This window comes from Pteropus alecto, unplaced genomic scaffold, assembly GCF_000325575.1.
Source record: "Pteropus alecto unplaced genomic scaffold, ASM32557v1 scaffold191, whole genome shotgun sequence".
NCBI classification, from domain to species: Eukaryota; Metazoa; Chordata; class Mammalia; order Chiroptera; family Pteropodidae; genus Pteropus; species Pteropus alecto.
In genome coordinates, this window is record NW_006434181.1 from 891,762 (window position 1) to 908,867 (window position 17,106).

The window sequence follows — 17,106 nt, forward strand, 5'->3', positions numbered from 1 at the left end:
AGGAAAAAAGTGGGAAGTCTGGTGGAGAATGGAGCCACCAACCCTACCTCGGTAGGTCATTTTCTTTTCCTACTATGACCCTGAGACCATCACCCAGACCTCCCACCAAACACATACTATCCGCTAACTAGCAGGGCTGGAGTGCACAGTGCCATCACAATTCTCCCAACATAAGCTTGGCTCCTTGACTCTGGTAGCCCAAGATGGTTCCTCATTCCCTCTCTCTGCCCAGGCCCTCCGCCCACCTGTCCCTCCCCCAGCAGCCTGTCGGTTGGAAAGCTGTGGGCACTCTGCTAGCCCTGCTTCCTCCTATACAAAGTGGGATGGACAAGCCATTCCCCTGAGTGACAAGGCTGCCCTTTGTGGAGGGGGAGATTAGAGGCGGCATGGGGACTGTGCAGTCCTCGCCTGGATGACAGGAGACATCAACCCTCACGATGCACAGTCCGCACAGTCCAGAGCGAGGAAAACCTTGACAGGCCTGGAGGGGATCCAAGAGAGAACAGAGGGAGGGGGACACACTCTGCAAACACAAAGGCCAGGCCTGTCTTCACACCTGCAGGATGAATGAGCGGGGGGGCTGGGGTAGCAGTGGGGGCCATAGGGCATGAATAATTTGCTCTGAAAGAAGTATGTCACAAGGAGATAGCTCAGCCAGACACTTCAAATAAAGGCAAGCAGCCTCAATGATAGTAGACATTCTTTGCCACCAATGCACTGCTGAGACCTAAGTGCTGAGATGTCATTAAAGAAAGGCATATTGAACCCTTCACAGTTATTTTTATTTTTAAAAAAAAAAAAGTGAGAGTGAGAGAAAGAAAAAAAATACTACCACAGAAGCAGGTATTAGTCTTTGAGCTCTGAGAAAAGCCGGATAATGAGTTCTGGCGCCTTAATTTTACCTTTGTTGAGAAGAACAATGCTTCCTTGGGGACTGTCTGGAGAACCAGGTGTGCTCATCCTCCTTGCCTCTGCATCTTTGGCCACCCTGCTACCCAGTCTAGGCACCCTCCCCGCCACTTACCCAAACTTCCAGAATCAGCTCCAATAACTTCTCCTTCATGTGAGGACCAACCCAGTCAACCACCCCCTGTTCTCACTCCCTCCTCTCAAACTTCTTCATTTTGTACTCAGGTGAGACCTTATCTTTTGACATACTGACCCAACCAAGCCCTCAGAACACAACACATGGTTGTGTTCCATGTCCCCCAACAGAGCACAGTGTTCTGTATACGGTGGCCACTCACTAAATGTCAATTGATAAAGACAATGACAATGCCTTCTTTTTATCTAGGGAAAACAAGGCAGTGAGACTAAAAGTAATATTAGTTGACCCCCTTGACTTCCATTCACAGAGGAATAACTAAATAAATTCTGAGAGAGCCCACCAAGGACCTACTCTGGAGCCACCTGAAAGAATGAGACTGACCTGTGTGTTCACATAGATGGAGATCACAGAATTCATCAGGAAAAGTTTCAGCATGGCAGATAGACCCCTGGAAAAAGTCATGGGTCTTCTTCCAAAACTGTTAACTGGGGTTACCTCTTCAAAATTGGGATTGGAGGAAGAAGTAGGGCTGAGGAAATTTCACCTTTTATTATACATATCTGGGTATTTTAATTTTTACGTTGAGTATGTATTACTTTTACAATTAAAAATATATATTCTTAATCCATGTGGTTTAGGGAGAGCTAAAAACTCTTTCCCAAGCTGGGGCTCCAAAGCATGTTTTTGTCCAAGGAAGAAAAAAGTAGGATCAAAAGATGGCTGCCACAGCTTACAGGGCTCAAAGGGAGGAGGGCAGAAGAAGGGTAAGCACTGACTTTAGTCTCCATAGCCCTTTTTGAGGACAGCAAAAGTTTTGCCTGAAACCCTCCAAGCAAAAGTTTTGCCTGAAATCCTCCAAGCAAAACCCTCACTTCTCTTTGGCCAGAGCAGATCACATGGTCACCCTAGCTGCAAGGGAGACTGGGAAGATGAAGGCAAGACCCACACAAGGCTTAGACCAAGAATGGATTTCGTCTTAGAGAAGCTCCACTCTAACCCAGAGGTCCTCTGCCCACTTACTTTTCCTCTTGCCTCAACTCTACTGCAACTTTTCCTCTTCACTTGTAAAAAGGGATCTATCTCCCAAGGCAAAGGTTCACAGTAACCCTTATCCCTGCTTATAGAAACTGCTACACCCTGCCAGCAAGTTTCTGTTGGCATTATTCAGCCATATTTTTTTCTTTCATTTTCTTTGTTTAATTTCACACACACACACTTCAGAATTCTGTGTTTCAGTCTTGCGGCCACCAGGGGGGCATCTGCCTAAGAATACAGCTAACAGCAAAGAAACCTGACACCAAGAACTAGAGAAACCTGGAGTGCCATTGTTACTGAATCACCTCCCAAAATTCAGGTCCATGTGTCCAGTGCGGTAGTGAGACACCAGTGCTTGGAGACAGAGGAAGGTTTATTCAATTTGGCCAAAGTGAGAGGACTGGGTCTACAGCCATGCCACCCTGAACATGCCCGATCTCGTCTGATCTCGGAAGCTAAGCAGGGTCAGGCCTGGTTAGTACTTGGATGGGAGAAGACCACCTAGGAATACCAGGTGCTGTAGGCTTAAAAAAAGAAAATGTCAGAACCGACCCTTCTAGTTATATTGCTTTGCATATAACTCTGTTCCGGCACTTCACCACAGCTACTACACACAAAGTGAGAGGACTGGAGAGCAAGATCTCTCAAATTTGTCTTCTCAAAAAGCAAAAGTAGGAAGTTTTAATGTAGACGGGGAGTAGGAGATTGAGGGGAGTATCAGAGAGTCTGTGTTTCTTCAGTTACAGATAACATTTTGTGCAACCAGACTTCTGGGTGGCAGCAGCTAGTCTCAATTTTCTTAAAGGCATTTATTCCTTCTGCAAAACATAAATATATTTTCCTGATTGACAAAGAAACAGTACATCAGCAACACAAAATTATATTGTGAGAACAAGGGCTGTTGGGTTGAAGAACCAAGATTCTGCAAAATATTTCATGATTGTGCATCAGTGATGGTATCTTTAAAGCAAAAAAGTAGAAATTAGACATCTTGTGACTATCACCATTGTTCAAGCTATTGTACATAATTAGCTATATTTTTCTATTATCTCAAGCAAAGTATACTTTTAAACATTTCTCCTGGAACTTGCTTTACAGGCAGTCCTTCAGAACATGACTAATATACTTTCTTAGTCTTTGACTATAAGCTACGTGACAACCAAAGCAATTGAAACATTTAGTTAAAGCCTATACTTATCTCTCTTGATTCTATGATCTAACACCTAAACATATTTACTGTTAACTGTCAGTTTCGCTGTTGACCCACAAGCCCTTTAGTCGGCCGTTCTTGAAACTACTCCTAGTTTTTTAAATGAATGAACCGATAAGTTACTTTTCCCCCTTCTTATGTCAGTTTGGGTTGAGTTTCTGTCTCTTAAAACCAAAAGAAGACCTGACTACTACAGAAATGATCTGAGAGCTGAGTTTAGTCATGTGCCCTGACATGTGGCTACCTTACCCTGGTGGGTATGTGGATGTGGTAAATCCTACAAATGTCTACATTGCCTCTGGCCTCAGGAACTCAGTAGGATTGGGTCACGTCATCATCCTTCATCCTGTGGCCTGTCCAATACTCTCCCCAAGATTTCTACAGGTATCTCAGGGTTTCTATTTTCATGACTATTTATGACTCCCCATTGACTCTGTTCTCACTCATCCCTCTGTGTCCTGTGTCTTCCCTCATCTCCTCATGACTTGGAGATGAACCTTCATCCTTTTCCTTAATCCACTTCCCTATATGCCAAAGACCACCCACATGAGACACTGAGAACATGGATTTTCTCAAATCTTTAGGGCAGTTTAAATGACAGCAATGTAAGCTTTAGTTGGATAGCAACACCCTAGCCTAGCGTAATTAATAAGAATAATTAAGAGTCCTGCAACAACCACATCACCAAGAATTTCTTGTTGGCTCCCTTTTCCATGGACCCTAATCCTCCCTCCTTCCCATTCTCTCCCCTTTCTTCTCAGCTCTCCCAAATTTCAGTTCATTTCTTAGCACAATGGTGTAACTTTATTTTCTTATCTCCTTGCATACCACGACTCTTGTCCTTCTAGAACACTTCAGAAGGGCATTTTTCTACATAAAAAAGGTCCCTCCCTAAGAACTCTAGTGCTGGCTATCTATAGTTACTATCTGCCTTCTAGCATTTGTTTCCCTCTTATAAGCACCAGAGTGTGCTACATGTGTGGGGATCAAGTGAAAAAAACATGGCTCTTGAAACAGGAAATCAAACCAATTCGATTGTACAGAAGAAATAAAAGCCCATAGATGTCTAATCTGAAAGAACAGACATATTTACATACCAAAGCAGATCTCTAGGCAAAATGTCATCAATTTTATTCTCTTTGGCATTCTCCCACAAAGCAAGCAGGCAACACAAAAGTGGCAGTGACAGCTTGTGATCTTCTCACCTTCGTCTTAGTAAACATTGAGACATTCAGGAAAATTTACAAATATCCTCCCTCCGCTGAATGATGTCATGAATGGTGGCAATGAGAGTTAGGCTCCAAGCCTTTAAGAAATAAGGTTGAGCACGAGAATCATTTTAGTGAAAGGCAGCTGACCTTCCTTGCCATCCTCTTCTCAGATTTACCTGGGACCACATTATGGTCCAGTGCAATCAGCCAGTGAGGCTGGGAGCATTGGAGAACTCTGGGCCTTCTCGGGGCTCTCCCCACGCTTTAAGTCCCACCTTAACTCCCCACAGCAAGCCCCTGATCCTGGACATGCTCTTGCCTCTTACCAAAAGCCAAGAACCTCCTGACTTGGTTTTCCTGACTCCAGCCTCTGATCCGCCCTCCCCCTTCCACACAACACAGTTTTTCTAAAACACGAATCCAGTCCTGTTTAGAATTCACAAATGAAGCAAATTCCCAGGACTTGAGTCCTTCTTGATGCACCCCTGCCAACTGTTCCAGTCCTTTCTGTCTCAAAACGTCCACCTTGCAAGTTTCAGTAGCCTCTGCATCCCTGCAGTTCTTCCCACCTGCTCAAGCACTGACACCGGTCACTGCAAAAGCAAAGTATACTTCAAGAGGCTCTGTGGGGGGTTTTTTTTGAATCACTTCATTCAAATCCTCCACCCTGTTTCATCCTCCCTTGATCTTGGGCCCTTTTGTCCAACTCTAGTCTTATCATTTTCTCATTCAACACAATCCACAGGAAATGCACCATATCACTTGTTCCACAATGTTTTCTGATGCCTCATCTCATGTGCTGCAGACACCTTTCTGACTTCTGACCCTGACCATACATACAGTGCTATCACCCATGAAGTATTTAGAACCATTCTGGTGAAGCCATTGAATTTAATTGTCTGGGGACAGGTATTTTTAGAAACTCTCCAAGGTTATTCCAATGTGCAGACAGGGTGGAAGCCCCTGGGGTGAGCTCACAGTATCTATAACTGATGGAGTTCTCTGAAGTAGCATGCAGTTAGCAGTAAATGCTCACAGTACAAGGACCAGCCTGGACTGTTTGTATTCTCCAGAAGATAAGATGGGTTTTTTAAATTGGTCCAAAGTAAATGTTTGTGGGTATATTCAAGTCAATGGATTCAGTCAATGAAACCCTTGCTGCTCAAATGTGGTCCATGGACAAGCAGCATCAGCACCACCTAAGAGCTCATCAAAAATAGAAGATCTCAGGGACTGCCCCTGATCTGCTGAATTAGAACCTTCCTTTTCACAAGATCCCCAGGTGATTGAAACACATTAAAGTTTGAGCAGCCCTGCCCCAAACTTGAAAATGCTGAAGAATGAGAATGTATGTATACTCCTATCCCAGGTTAACATCCACACAAACAGGCAGAAAGCATAAATGATTGAGGCGGCCCTTGGGAGGCATTAAGGGATGCTAGGGACTGTGGCTAATGAAGGGTACCACAGCTGTGGCCCCTGCCTGCACTTGCCAGTTAAGATTCAAGCCCAGGGGCTGCCAGAGAGTCCTATTCTTCAAGAGAATACTGAACTTAGGGTTTTCTTTAGGAGACATCTGTATGTTGACCACAGCTTCTTCCTTATTTTGCCCCCCTTTTCAATGTTTTCATGGCATATATCCCTAACACTTACTGCAATTTACTTCTTTGCTGCATTTATTGTTTCTTGTTGTCCTCCCTTCTAGAATGCAGAGATTTTTGTCTCTTGTGTTTGATTTTATTCCCAGAGACTTAGAACTGTCCCAGGGAGATAGTAGTTGTCAATAAACAGGTGTGGAAAGAATTTACCATGTGGGATGACCCAGAGAGCATCTGTGGCTGGCCTACAGGTGACCTCTCTGCAGCTATATATGAAGGAAGCTGGAATACAGCCCTCTAGCAATGGTGGTCTGGGCTGGAAGGCCATGAGGCCAAGACTCTTATCCTTAGGAGACTCTAAGAAGCTATCCTTCCTATTAGTTTTCTTTCTCCTCCCTCATTGCCCTGTGGGATCATAGGTGTGGGTGAGGAGCCCTGGAAGGGAGACCTGCCTACTCAAGTCCCAGGGGTGAGCCTCTGAGGAGAGCTTTTGTGGAAAACCAGCAGGGCAGGGTCTGTGAGGTAACCCAGAAGAGGTCAGGGGCCATTTCAGCTGAGCTTTGCTTTCACAAGGGACCTTGAGTTCAGACTTTTTTATATTATCTCCGTATGAGGTTATACTTACAGAAGCCTTTTTTCTTAAAGGTGTTAATCTGTGCAGTTTAAACAATCATTAAGATCTCAGAATTTCTCACAATGCCAATCTGTCTTGTCATTAATATCCACAAGGTTGTCTTGCTCCTGCAGGGAGGGACCCTGGGACAGAATTCACAGAGTTCTTGGGGGACACTCTCTGCTTGTAGGTTTCTTCCCTACTGATGAACAGAGCGTTCCTATCAGGGGACCATTGGGCCTTGATGCCCTCCCCCTGTGGCCTGGCCCAGAGCCCCTCAGAGAGCAGGAAAAGAAATAACTGCAAGTAGAGGCATGCCAAATTCTTTTGGGGGTTGGAAGGGATGGGGGAAGCATGTCCTCAAGCCACTGTCCATTCAAAGACCATATGGCCTGCCCTTGTGGTGAAGAAGATGGGGCCCAGGGCAGTGCCCACCCCCAATCTCACCTTCCCCCACCCCACACACATGGGCTTGCATGAACTTCCAGCCTGTTGCTGCACTGGGGCTGGAGTATCTCTTCCCTGAGCAGTGGCTGCCCCCAAGAGGGCAAAGACTTCTGTAGGCATTTTCCTGTACAAGGAAAGCTGGCTGAGAGGAGGCTACCATGTGGCAGGGGAGTGAAGGAAGTTTGGGGGGATACACTGTACACACCCAGTAGGATGTGTGGGCCCCAGAGGTTCCTGGGGACTCAGGAGGATAGCCCCAGCTAGGCTTCCTACAGGAGGGGACTCTTGTAACAGGAAAAGGTGGGCTTGGGGACAATCCAATATAGAGACTGGGCCAAGTCAGCATTGTGGAAAGTTTTTCATTTTTGTTGTTTTTTTGTTCATATTTTTTGTTTTCCTTTTATTATTAAAAACTTCAAACTTTTTATAATAGTAAACAGAATACTATAATGACCCTTTGTATACCTGTTACCCAGTCTCAACAATTAACTCAAGGCAATGTTATTTCATCTATTACAGGATTGTATTTACCACATAATTGCTCCCATATTGTTTGTAGCAGATTGTATACATCATATCATTTTATTTGTAAATATTTTAGTATGTTTTTCTGAAGGAAGAAAAAATTTCTTAAACATAACAATAATAACATTATAACACCATTTTTTAAATTAACATTATTTCCTTAATATTATCAAATATCTAGTGTTGTTGGTTGAATTGTATCTCCTCCCCACCCCCAAAAGATATGTTGAAATCCTAACCGTCAGTACCTCAGAATGGGAGTCTATTTGGCAATAGACTCTTTATAGAGGTGATTAAGCTAAAATGAAGTCATTATAGGGTGGGCCCACTCTGATCTGACTGGTGTCCTTATTAGAAGAAGAAAATTTGGACATCAAGACAGACTTGCACAGAGGAAATATCATGGGAAGAAATACAGAGAGAACACCGTGTAAAACTTGGAGTTATCAATAACAACAAAAAAACAAATGATCCAATCAAAAAATGGGCAGAGGACCTGAACAGACACTTCTCCCTAGAGGACATACAAATGGCCAACAAATATTTGAAAAGATGTTCAACATCACTACCTATTAGGGAAATGCAAATCGAAACTACAATGAGATATCATCTCACACCTGTTAGAATGGCTGTAATCAGCAAGATAAGTAATAACAAATATTAGAGAGGATGCAGAGAAAAAGGAACCCTCATACAGACTTGAAAACCCACATCTGAAAAGATATTTGCACACCAATGTTCATAGCAGCATTATTCACAGTGGCCAGGACATGGAAGCAACCAAAGTGTTCTACAATAGATGATTGGCTAAAGAAGCTGTGGTACATATATTTAATGGAATATTACTCAGCCATAAGAAGAGATGAAATACTGCCATTTGTAACAACATGGATGGACCTCGTGATAATCATGCTAAGCAAAATAAGCCAGACAGAAAAAGTGGAAAATCACATAGGTTTACATCCCACGTATAAGTGATATCACAAAAAGTTGATATCACTTATACGTGGGATATAAACCTAAAAGCAACAAATGAACAGGACAAACAGAGACTCATGGACATGGACTATAGACTAGTGGGTACCAGAGGGTAGAGGTTGACGGAGGAGGGGAGAGGTAAACGGTTAAAGAGGGTCACATATAGAGGGAGGGTGAAGTGGATAAAGGGGACCAAATATACGGTAGCTGAAGGAAACTGGACTTTGTGTGGTAAATACACAATAGAATATACAGGTGTCAAGTTATAATATATACCTGCAAATTATATAATTGTATTAACCAATGTTACCCCAATAAACTTAATTTAAAAAATAAATAAAAATAAATAAAAATTGGAGTTATGATGTCATGAGCCAAGGAACATCTAGGGCTACCAGAAGCTGGAAGAGGCAAGGATACTTCCCTGGTGCCTTTAGAGAGAGCATAGCCCTGCCAGTACCACCTTGATTTTGGACTTCTAGCCTCCAGAACTATCAGACAATAATTTTTTGTTATTCTAAGCCACCCACTTTGCAATACTTTGTTAAAGCAGCTCTAGGAAACTAATCCCGTCAATGTTCAAATTTCCAATTATCTCACAAATGTCACCTTTTTTCCCCCTTTTTTTACAGTTTATTGAAATAAAGATCCAAACAAGGATCACCCATTGCGTCCAGTTAATATGTCTCTTAAGACTTTTTCAGAGGAGGGAGGGGGGAGGTAGGTTGTTTGTTCTGCAGAGTTTATTTCTGTATGGATTTTTCTGTTTGCATCTCCATGGGGTCATCTAACCCTCACTGCTCAGAGTGAGTGTGCTCTGGGGGCAGCAGCAGCAGCATCCAGGACCTTGCTAGAAATGCAAAGTATTGTAGTTTCACCCCAGACCTGCTGGATCAGAACTTCATCTTCACAAGCTCCCTGGTGATTCATGTACATACCGGAGCTTGAAAAGTAAAGGAGTCACACGTTCTTCTCTGCATTTCCTAAACTTTGTCATTAGAGCTAGAGGCTTGATTTGATTCAGGTTTTTCTTTATTAGCAAGGCTATGTCATAGGTGGTGATTGTTCCTTCATCAGGAGGCATGTCATGCCTGGTTGTCTCTCTATTATAATGCTAGAAGTTGACCATTAATGCCTACATTTATTAGGGCTGCAAAATGGTGATATTCTATTTCCATTATTCCTCTTCACTCAGTGGTAGGAATATATCTGTAACAAAAAAGTTCCTCTTATCTACTATTTGATTACCCAGTGGTACAGTTGATATAGGAAGAGAAGGATAAATGCTCAGTTCTTTCCCTCTTATATACCACTTTTCAAAATGAGTATGTTCCCAGTGGTGACAATGAGTTATTTTGTGTTTGTTTTTAGCAACATATGAATTCATGGATTTAAGCAGACTTTATGCGTTTACAATCCATTGCAGTTCTTATTCGTATTGACGCTCAGGTGGTTGTCCCATCTTTGGCCAGTGGCAATCGTTCAAATTATCTCCTGAGTCTTTTGGACATGACACTGATAGTCTTGGGTATCTACCTTGCCATCTCATATCACTAGATGTTCCAAACTCACTTTGTGCATCTCCTGCCCCAGACCTGGAATCAGCCATTTCTTTATGGACCTCTGGCTTCATTCAGTGGAGAAGGGTGGTTAGAGACCACAATTTGAGTGTAAGAGTGCTCACTACTATCAGTTGGCCTTATTTGGGGGCCTTTCATTGAATAAAATACATTTATCATTTTGACATAAAATATATGAGTTCACACTTCCAATCAAATTCAATACCATGGGATTTTTAATGTAATCTTTTGAGCTTTACCGGCAAAACTCCCAAGTGATGAATCCAAGCTTGTGGTGATACCAGGAATGGCAGAATTAGAATATCCCCATTTGCTCATTTGCCCCATGGTGTGATGGGACTTGTGGGTTGTAGAAACTCCAGCCAGGATGGCAGCTTCCATACAAGGAGGAAGCCCTGCAGATTGGCTGGGGCTTTGAGGAAGGGAGGCCTGAAGGTTGACAAAGCCAGCTGAGTTAGGGTGAAATTATGTGAGGCCTTGAAGGTCACAAAAGGGAATGATAAGAGGGGAGGCCTATCACAGAACTGCTCACAGAATTGGAGGCTTGGGTAGGAAACTACAGGAAACTACAGAGTAGGAAAAAGGGCATGAGGTGCAAGACATTGCCAGCCTGTAAAAGGGACTGAGAGTGGGGCCTTTCATACATAAGGGGCCCTGACTACTTTCATTTGGGGGGCTGGGGGGAGGAAGGCACCAGCACACGAAAAATTAAGTAATTCCAAAACATGATTACATAAATTACAAGATATTTTAAGTGTTTCCTTTTAACGAATTAAAGCTGTTATAAGAAAGAAAAAAAAAAACATGTTACGATATAATTATGCACACATAAAATAATTAGGAGATTTATAAAAATATGCATGTATATATTAATCTGGAGTTGTTATAAGGAGCAAGTCCAATTGTGGAATGTGAATTTAAAGCTGAATGAAAAATACTGTCTTCTTTCAACACTGTCAGTGGATTTCTGCAATTATATGTTCAAACTTTTTTTTTTAACAGACTTTATTTTTTAAAGTAGTTTTAGGTTCATAGTAAAATTGAGTGGAAAGTACAGAGAATCCCCATATATTCCCTGCCCTGACACATACACAGCCTCCCCCATTAGCAACATTCTCCACCAGAGTGATACGTTTGTTACAATCAATGAACCTACACAACATAGTCACCCAAAGTCCATAGTTTACATTAGGCTTCACTCTTGGTATTATACAGTCGATGAGTATTGACAATTGTACAGCAGGTCTTTGTCACTGTCGTTTCATTATAATGTTGATGAGATGCCACAGGAACTTAACTGTTATTTACATCAATTAACCTGTGATAAAATTGGTTTTATACATGTCATTTTGCTTAAAGTCTCAAAACATCAATGACATAAAATGAAGACTTACTGTATAATGACATGTATCCACCATTACAGTACCATACAGAATTATTTCATTGTTCTAAAAATCCTCTGTGTTCTGCCTATTCATCCTTCCATCCCCTAAAGTCCTGGAAACCACTGATCTTTTTATTATCTCCATACTCTTACCTTTCCCAGATGTTATATATTTGGAATCATACTGTATGCAGCCTTTTCAAATTGGTTTCTTTCATTTAGCAATATGTATTAAGTTTCTTCTGTCTTTCCATGGCTTGATGACTGATTTATTTTTAGCTCTGAATAATATTTCATTGGCTGGATGTATCACAATTTATGAATCTGGTCACCTACTGAAGAACATCTTGTTTGTTTTTAAGTTTTGGCAATTGTGAACAAAGCTGCTATAAACATCCATGTTCAGGTTTTTGTGGACATAAGTTTTCAACTCCTTTGGGTAAATACCAAGGAGCATGATTGCTGGATCATGTGGTCAGAATCGTTTAGTTCTATAAAAACCATCAAAATGTCTTCCAAAGTGGCTGTACCAGTTTGCATTCCCACCATCAATGAATGAGAGTTTCTGTTGTTCCACATCCTCACCAACCCTTGGTGTCATCAGTGTTCAGGATTTTGGCCATTCTCGTAGGTGTGTAGTGATATCCTGTTTTAATTTGCAATTCCCTGATGACATATGATGTGGAGCAGCTTTCCATATGCTTGTTTGCCTTCTGTATATCTTCACTGGAGAGATGTCTGTTTAGGTCTTTGGTCTATTTTTTAATTAGGTTGCTTATTGTTGAGTTTTAAGAATTCTTTGTATATTTTAGTCTATGGCCATGCTACCCTGAACATACCCGATCTCATCTGATCTCAGAAGCTAAGCAGGGTCAGGCCTGGTTAGTACTTGGATGAGAGACCACCTAGGAAGATAGGTGCTATAGGCATAAAAATATTAAAGCGGGAGAGAGAGAGAGAGACAGAGAGACAGAGAGACAGAGAGACAGAGTTCTTTGTATATTTTAGACAATAGTCCTTTACCAAATAAATCTTTTGTAAAGATTTTCTCTCAGTCTGTGGTTTACCTTTTCATTCTCTTTTAGAATGTCGAAGGTCTGAGTTTGAGACCCACCCATGTGCAATAGTGGTGGGACCCCCACCTCCTTGTGCACCATGGTTCTTGAGGAGGGAGGAAGTAATGTAGGGAGGAGGCAAGAGAATTAAAAATGTTAATCAAGCCACATTCTGAGACTGCAATGTGCTGATCAGCCCTATGTTCGGGACAAAGGAAGATTTCTACTGGGATTGCTAACAACCCCTTCCCCACACCTGTGGAGCGGGAAACAGGAACCAAGAGTCATTTCCTATAGCCGAAACCATGGGGAACCTATGGATTAAAGGCTGGGAACTGCCAGCAGATCTTTCACTCTATATATTCTTACCTTTTCACGCTATATACCCTTCCCCCTCCTCACTGTATGTCAATAGGAAAGGAAATGGGTTAACAAAGTCTTTTAAATAATAACTCACAGAAACTAAAGAATGATATATAAACTGAATTCCCTGAACACTCACCTCCCACCCCTTCTACTTACTATCTTTCCAAGCCTCTCTTGGTCCCTCTTACTCTCTGTCTCTGAGAGAAGACCACACTCTGTTTGGTGCTTGTGTTGAATTCTTTCTGCCAAAGGACCCTCTTCTCTTGGTGCAGGGCTTGGCCTCCCCTCGCTTGGGGAAATTTGCCCTGTCCTGCATCAGAAGGACCTGTGAAAGAGAACTAAACCTCAGAAGGAGGGATGAGAGAAAGAAGCCTGTGGCTGGCAGAACCTGCAGGAGCTTCCTCCCTCAGAAGTGAAGCATAGAAGGGAGAGTCAGGACCCCCAAGGAAATCATGAGGGAAAAAGCTAAGTGTGAGGAAGGGGAGGTTTAGAGGACAGAAAAATTGAGGAAACACTTGGAGACAGCCTGGGCACAGGCAGTCCATGTAAGGCCATTGTCCCCAAGGCTAGGGTGACACTGCAAGGATGTCTTGGAGGTGGATCCAATGGACTTTCTTTTATCATGTGGGCAGACCCTGGAGCCAGGGGACCTGGGTGAGGAGCGGCACAGCCCCAATGCTGTCACTAGAGGTCCTTCTTGAGTTACTCTGAAAGCTTGTCATGATTCCTCACACAGATGGAGTGAACACGTCATCACTGGCACTTTTAATGGTTGGTTCCTCAAAGGACAGTAACCAAGTGTAAATATCAAGGTTTGCTATGTTTACCTATGCCATGCACCCAGGAAAATCGAGACACATAAAATCCACACTCCAAGTCAAACCATCTTTAGGACCCCACGTGGGGGAGTCGCATTCCAGGGAGAACCCTCAGTTAAATATCTCTTGACTTGACAAAACAGGCTGCATTAAAGGTATGTCTGTGAAATTGTTGGTGTTTGATTTCCCTTTTCAAATCCCACACCACCAAAAGTAATGCAAGAGGTAAACACGACACCAGGCCAGAGCCCAGCTGGTCTCTTCAGGCCTGAGTTGTTGCTGAGTTCACATAAATTCATCAACCGTCAAAGTGGAACTGCAGCCTAGAAAGAACACCTTAGAAAGAACAGAAGTTGTCAGTGTCCCTGATCATAAGATCTCAAATCGGAAGTCTTAGCCAAATTTTCTCAGCTCCCATCTATCTAAAAATAAACCCAATAAGAAACTTAAATTTTAACAGTCCTGGCTTGGGATGACCTTTTCAATTTATTAACACCTGAAGGTCCTCATAGGATCCTTGATTTGGTTCTGCTCATCTGGTGGGAGGATAAAAGGAGAAGCTGGGAAAAGTGAGGGGCACAAAGAAAGTAAGATAAATATTGAACAGCATTCTGAATCACCAACCTGTAAATGTCACAGATAAGAAACTTGCTGACACACATGTCTCTGTGACAACTGGGCAGAGAAGCTCCTTGTGCCTCCAGGACACCTGATCCCTGGTGGTCAGGTATGCTCCCAAGAGCACTTGGAAACATTTGTCCCCAAATGGTTTTTCTGTGCCTGAAATTCTACCATTAAAGATTCTTATTTCCTGTAGTACACGCACAGAAAAACTGGAATCAGCCTAAATGGATATAAATAAGAGTCTGCTTAAATAAGTTATGGTACATATATTACAATGGAATACTGCACAGCTATAAAAGAGAGTGAAGAAACTATCAGTGAGTCTCCAAGAGACATTGTTCAGGGAGAAAAATCAAGGTGCAGAACCCTGGTATAAGAAGGAAGGGAAGAGGAATATTACATAGCCGTGGAAAAAAGAGAAATCCTGCCATTTGCAACAACATGGATGGACCTTGAGGGAATTATGCTAAGTGAAATAAGTCAAACAGAAAAAGACAATTACTGAAAGATCTCACTTATATGTGGAATCTGAAACAAACAAACAAACCAAACTCATAGATACAGAGAGTAGATGGTGGTTGTCAGAGGCAGGGATTGGGAGATGGGAGAAATGGGTGAAGGTGGTCAAAAGGTACAAACTTCCAGTTGTAAAATAAGTAAGTCATGGGAATGTAATGTACAGAACAGTGACTATAGATAATAATACTTATTGCATATTTGAATGTTGCTGAGAGTAGATCTTAAAAGTTCTCATCACAAGAAAATAAATTTTATAATTATGTATGGTGATGAATGGTTACTAGACTTATTGTAGTAATCATTTCACAATATATACAAATATCAAATCATTGTGTTATATAACCGATGCTAATATAATGTTATATGTTGATTGTATCTCAGTTTAAAAAAAAAGGAAGGGAGAATTTATATACGTATAGTTTGTATATGGGAAAGCTGTATGTAGAAGAACTCATAGACACCTATAATGCTGGCTGTCTCTACAGAGAGTAACTGAAGAGGTAATGGGAGGAGGGTCTCTCACTGTGTGCACTTTTGTAACTTTAAGATCTTAAATGACATGGATGTATTATCTTTTAAAATACATTTAGATTTTCAAAGGAAGGAAATAAAAAAAAGATCTATATGTAGAGGCATGGAGAGATATACAAGATCCATAATTAAACAAAAATGAGTTACTAACAGGGTGTCTAGTGTGAGGCAGTCTCTGCTATTTTCTTAAAAGAGAATATTCACATATAGTCTTGGAAATACATAGAAAATGAAAATGACTTGATGGATACCTCAGAAAACAGGAATTCTCTTTGGGGAGGCTAGAAAAACAGAGGTCCTATACTTTTCATTGTATCCCCTTCTGTCCTGTTTGATTTTTTTAAAACATGTATTGCTATTATAATGATGATGATGACGATGATGATGATGATGATGATGATGATGATGATGATGATGATGGCATGGTTAAGGCAAAAGGAAAGGTCCGTGAATGTTACATGGTCCTGAGCCAGTCCTGTCTCCTGCTGTCCCAGCTGTGCCATGGTGGGCAAAGTAACTCCATGATAGGATGCCCATAACAACCTCCAGGCTAACGTAAAGCTCAAATCCAGAGACTAAGATGGGCAACTCCAGCACAGGGCCCAGTGCTGAGGAGGTCTCCTTCTTCAAGAACCCCTCATTGAAATCCATGTGAAAGGGTCACAGAAGGGAGCCCATGGTGTGGGAACTATTCACTATCATCACTGTGGTGGTGAGTATGTGAACCTACACAGGTGATAAAACTGCATAGAACTAAACACAGCTTATATGCACACACACGCACCCCCCCCACACACACACACACACAACATAGACGCAGATAAAACAAGAGCCATCAGAACAAGTCTGATGGATAAAATCAGTGTCAATATCCTGGTTGTTATATCGTACTGTAGTTTTACAAAATGTCTCCTTTGGGGAAACTGGGTTAAGCATTCACAGGCTGTGTTCTTTGTTACAAGTAACTATGCAATCATCTAAATAAACACTTTCATTTTTAAAAGTTTATGTGCCTCTTACAGCCTCATGAGCTTAGCCTTGATTAGAAGAATTGTGAGCATCGAGGATACAGCAGAGATGGGAAGAAAGAGACAAGCCCCTGGAAAGGGAGAAAGAAGGCTTTATGGACCCTGCAATTTGGCCAGCATCCTCTGAGGGAACCACATAGAGCCATTGCAGTGCCTTCCCTGCAGTGGTACAAGGAGCTGGACTGAAAAAGAGGACTCAGTCCTGGAGGCTGGGTCCTGGAGAACAGAGGTCAGAAGAAAACGACAGCTGCAAAGGAGTTCTTTTTCCGCCTACTTGGAGTGCAGTGGAAATTTAGGGGTCTTCCATCTGGCAGTGCCTCTGGGCAAGTGGCTCCTGCTTTCTGAATCTTGGCCTTCTCATCTGTCAAAAGGGGTCTGCACTTGGACCTGGCAATTTGCTGGGAGGTTAAAAACATGCAGGCCTGAATATTCTGACAGTGTCTGGCATGTGGTAGGTGCTCAGGAAATGTGGTTTCCCTCTCCTCAGAGAACCAAATTCATGGAGCGGAGTTCTGTAGTCTTCTGAGGGGCGTCCT

At 42.3% G+C, this 17,106-nt stretch overlaps 3 pseudogenes; 2 read left to right on the forward strand and 1 right to left on the reverse strand.

The window, feature by feature from the left end:
• Positions 1 to 9,749, reverse strand: part of LOC102880918 — a 93,408-nt pseudogene extending 83,659 nt beyond the window's left edge.
• LOC112477517 lies at positions 2,488 to 2,609 on the forward strand (annotated as a pseudogene).
• Positions 9,750 to 12,440: 2,691 nt separating the features above from the next.
• LOC112477509 lies at positions 12,441 to 12,558 on the forward strand (annotated as a pseudogene).
• The last annotated feature ends 4,548 nt before the right edge of the window (positions 12,559 to 17,106 follow it).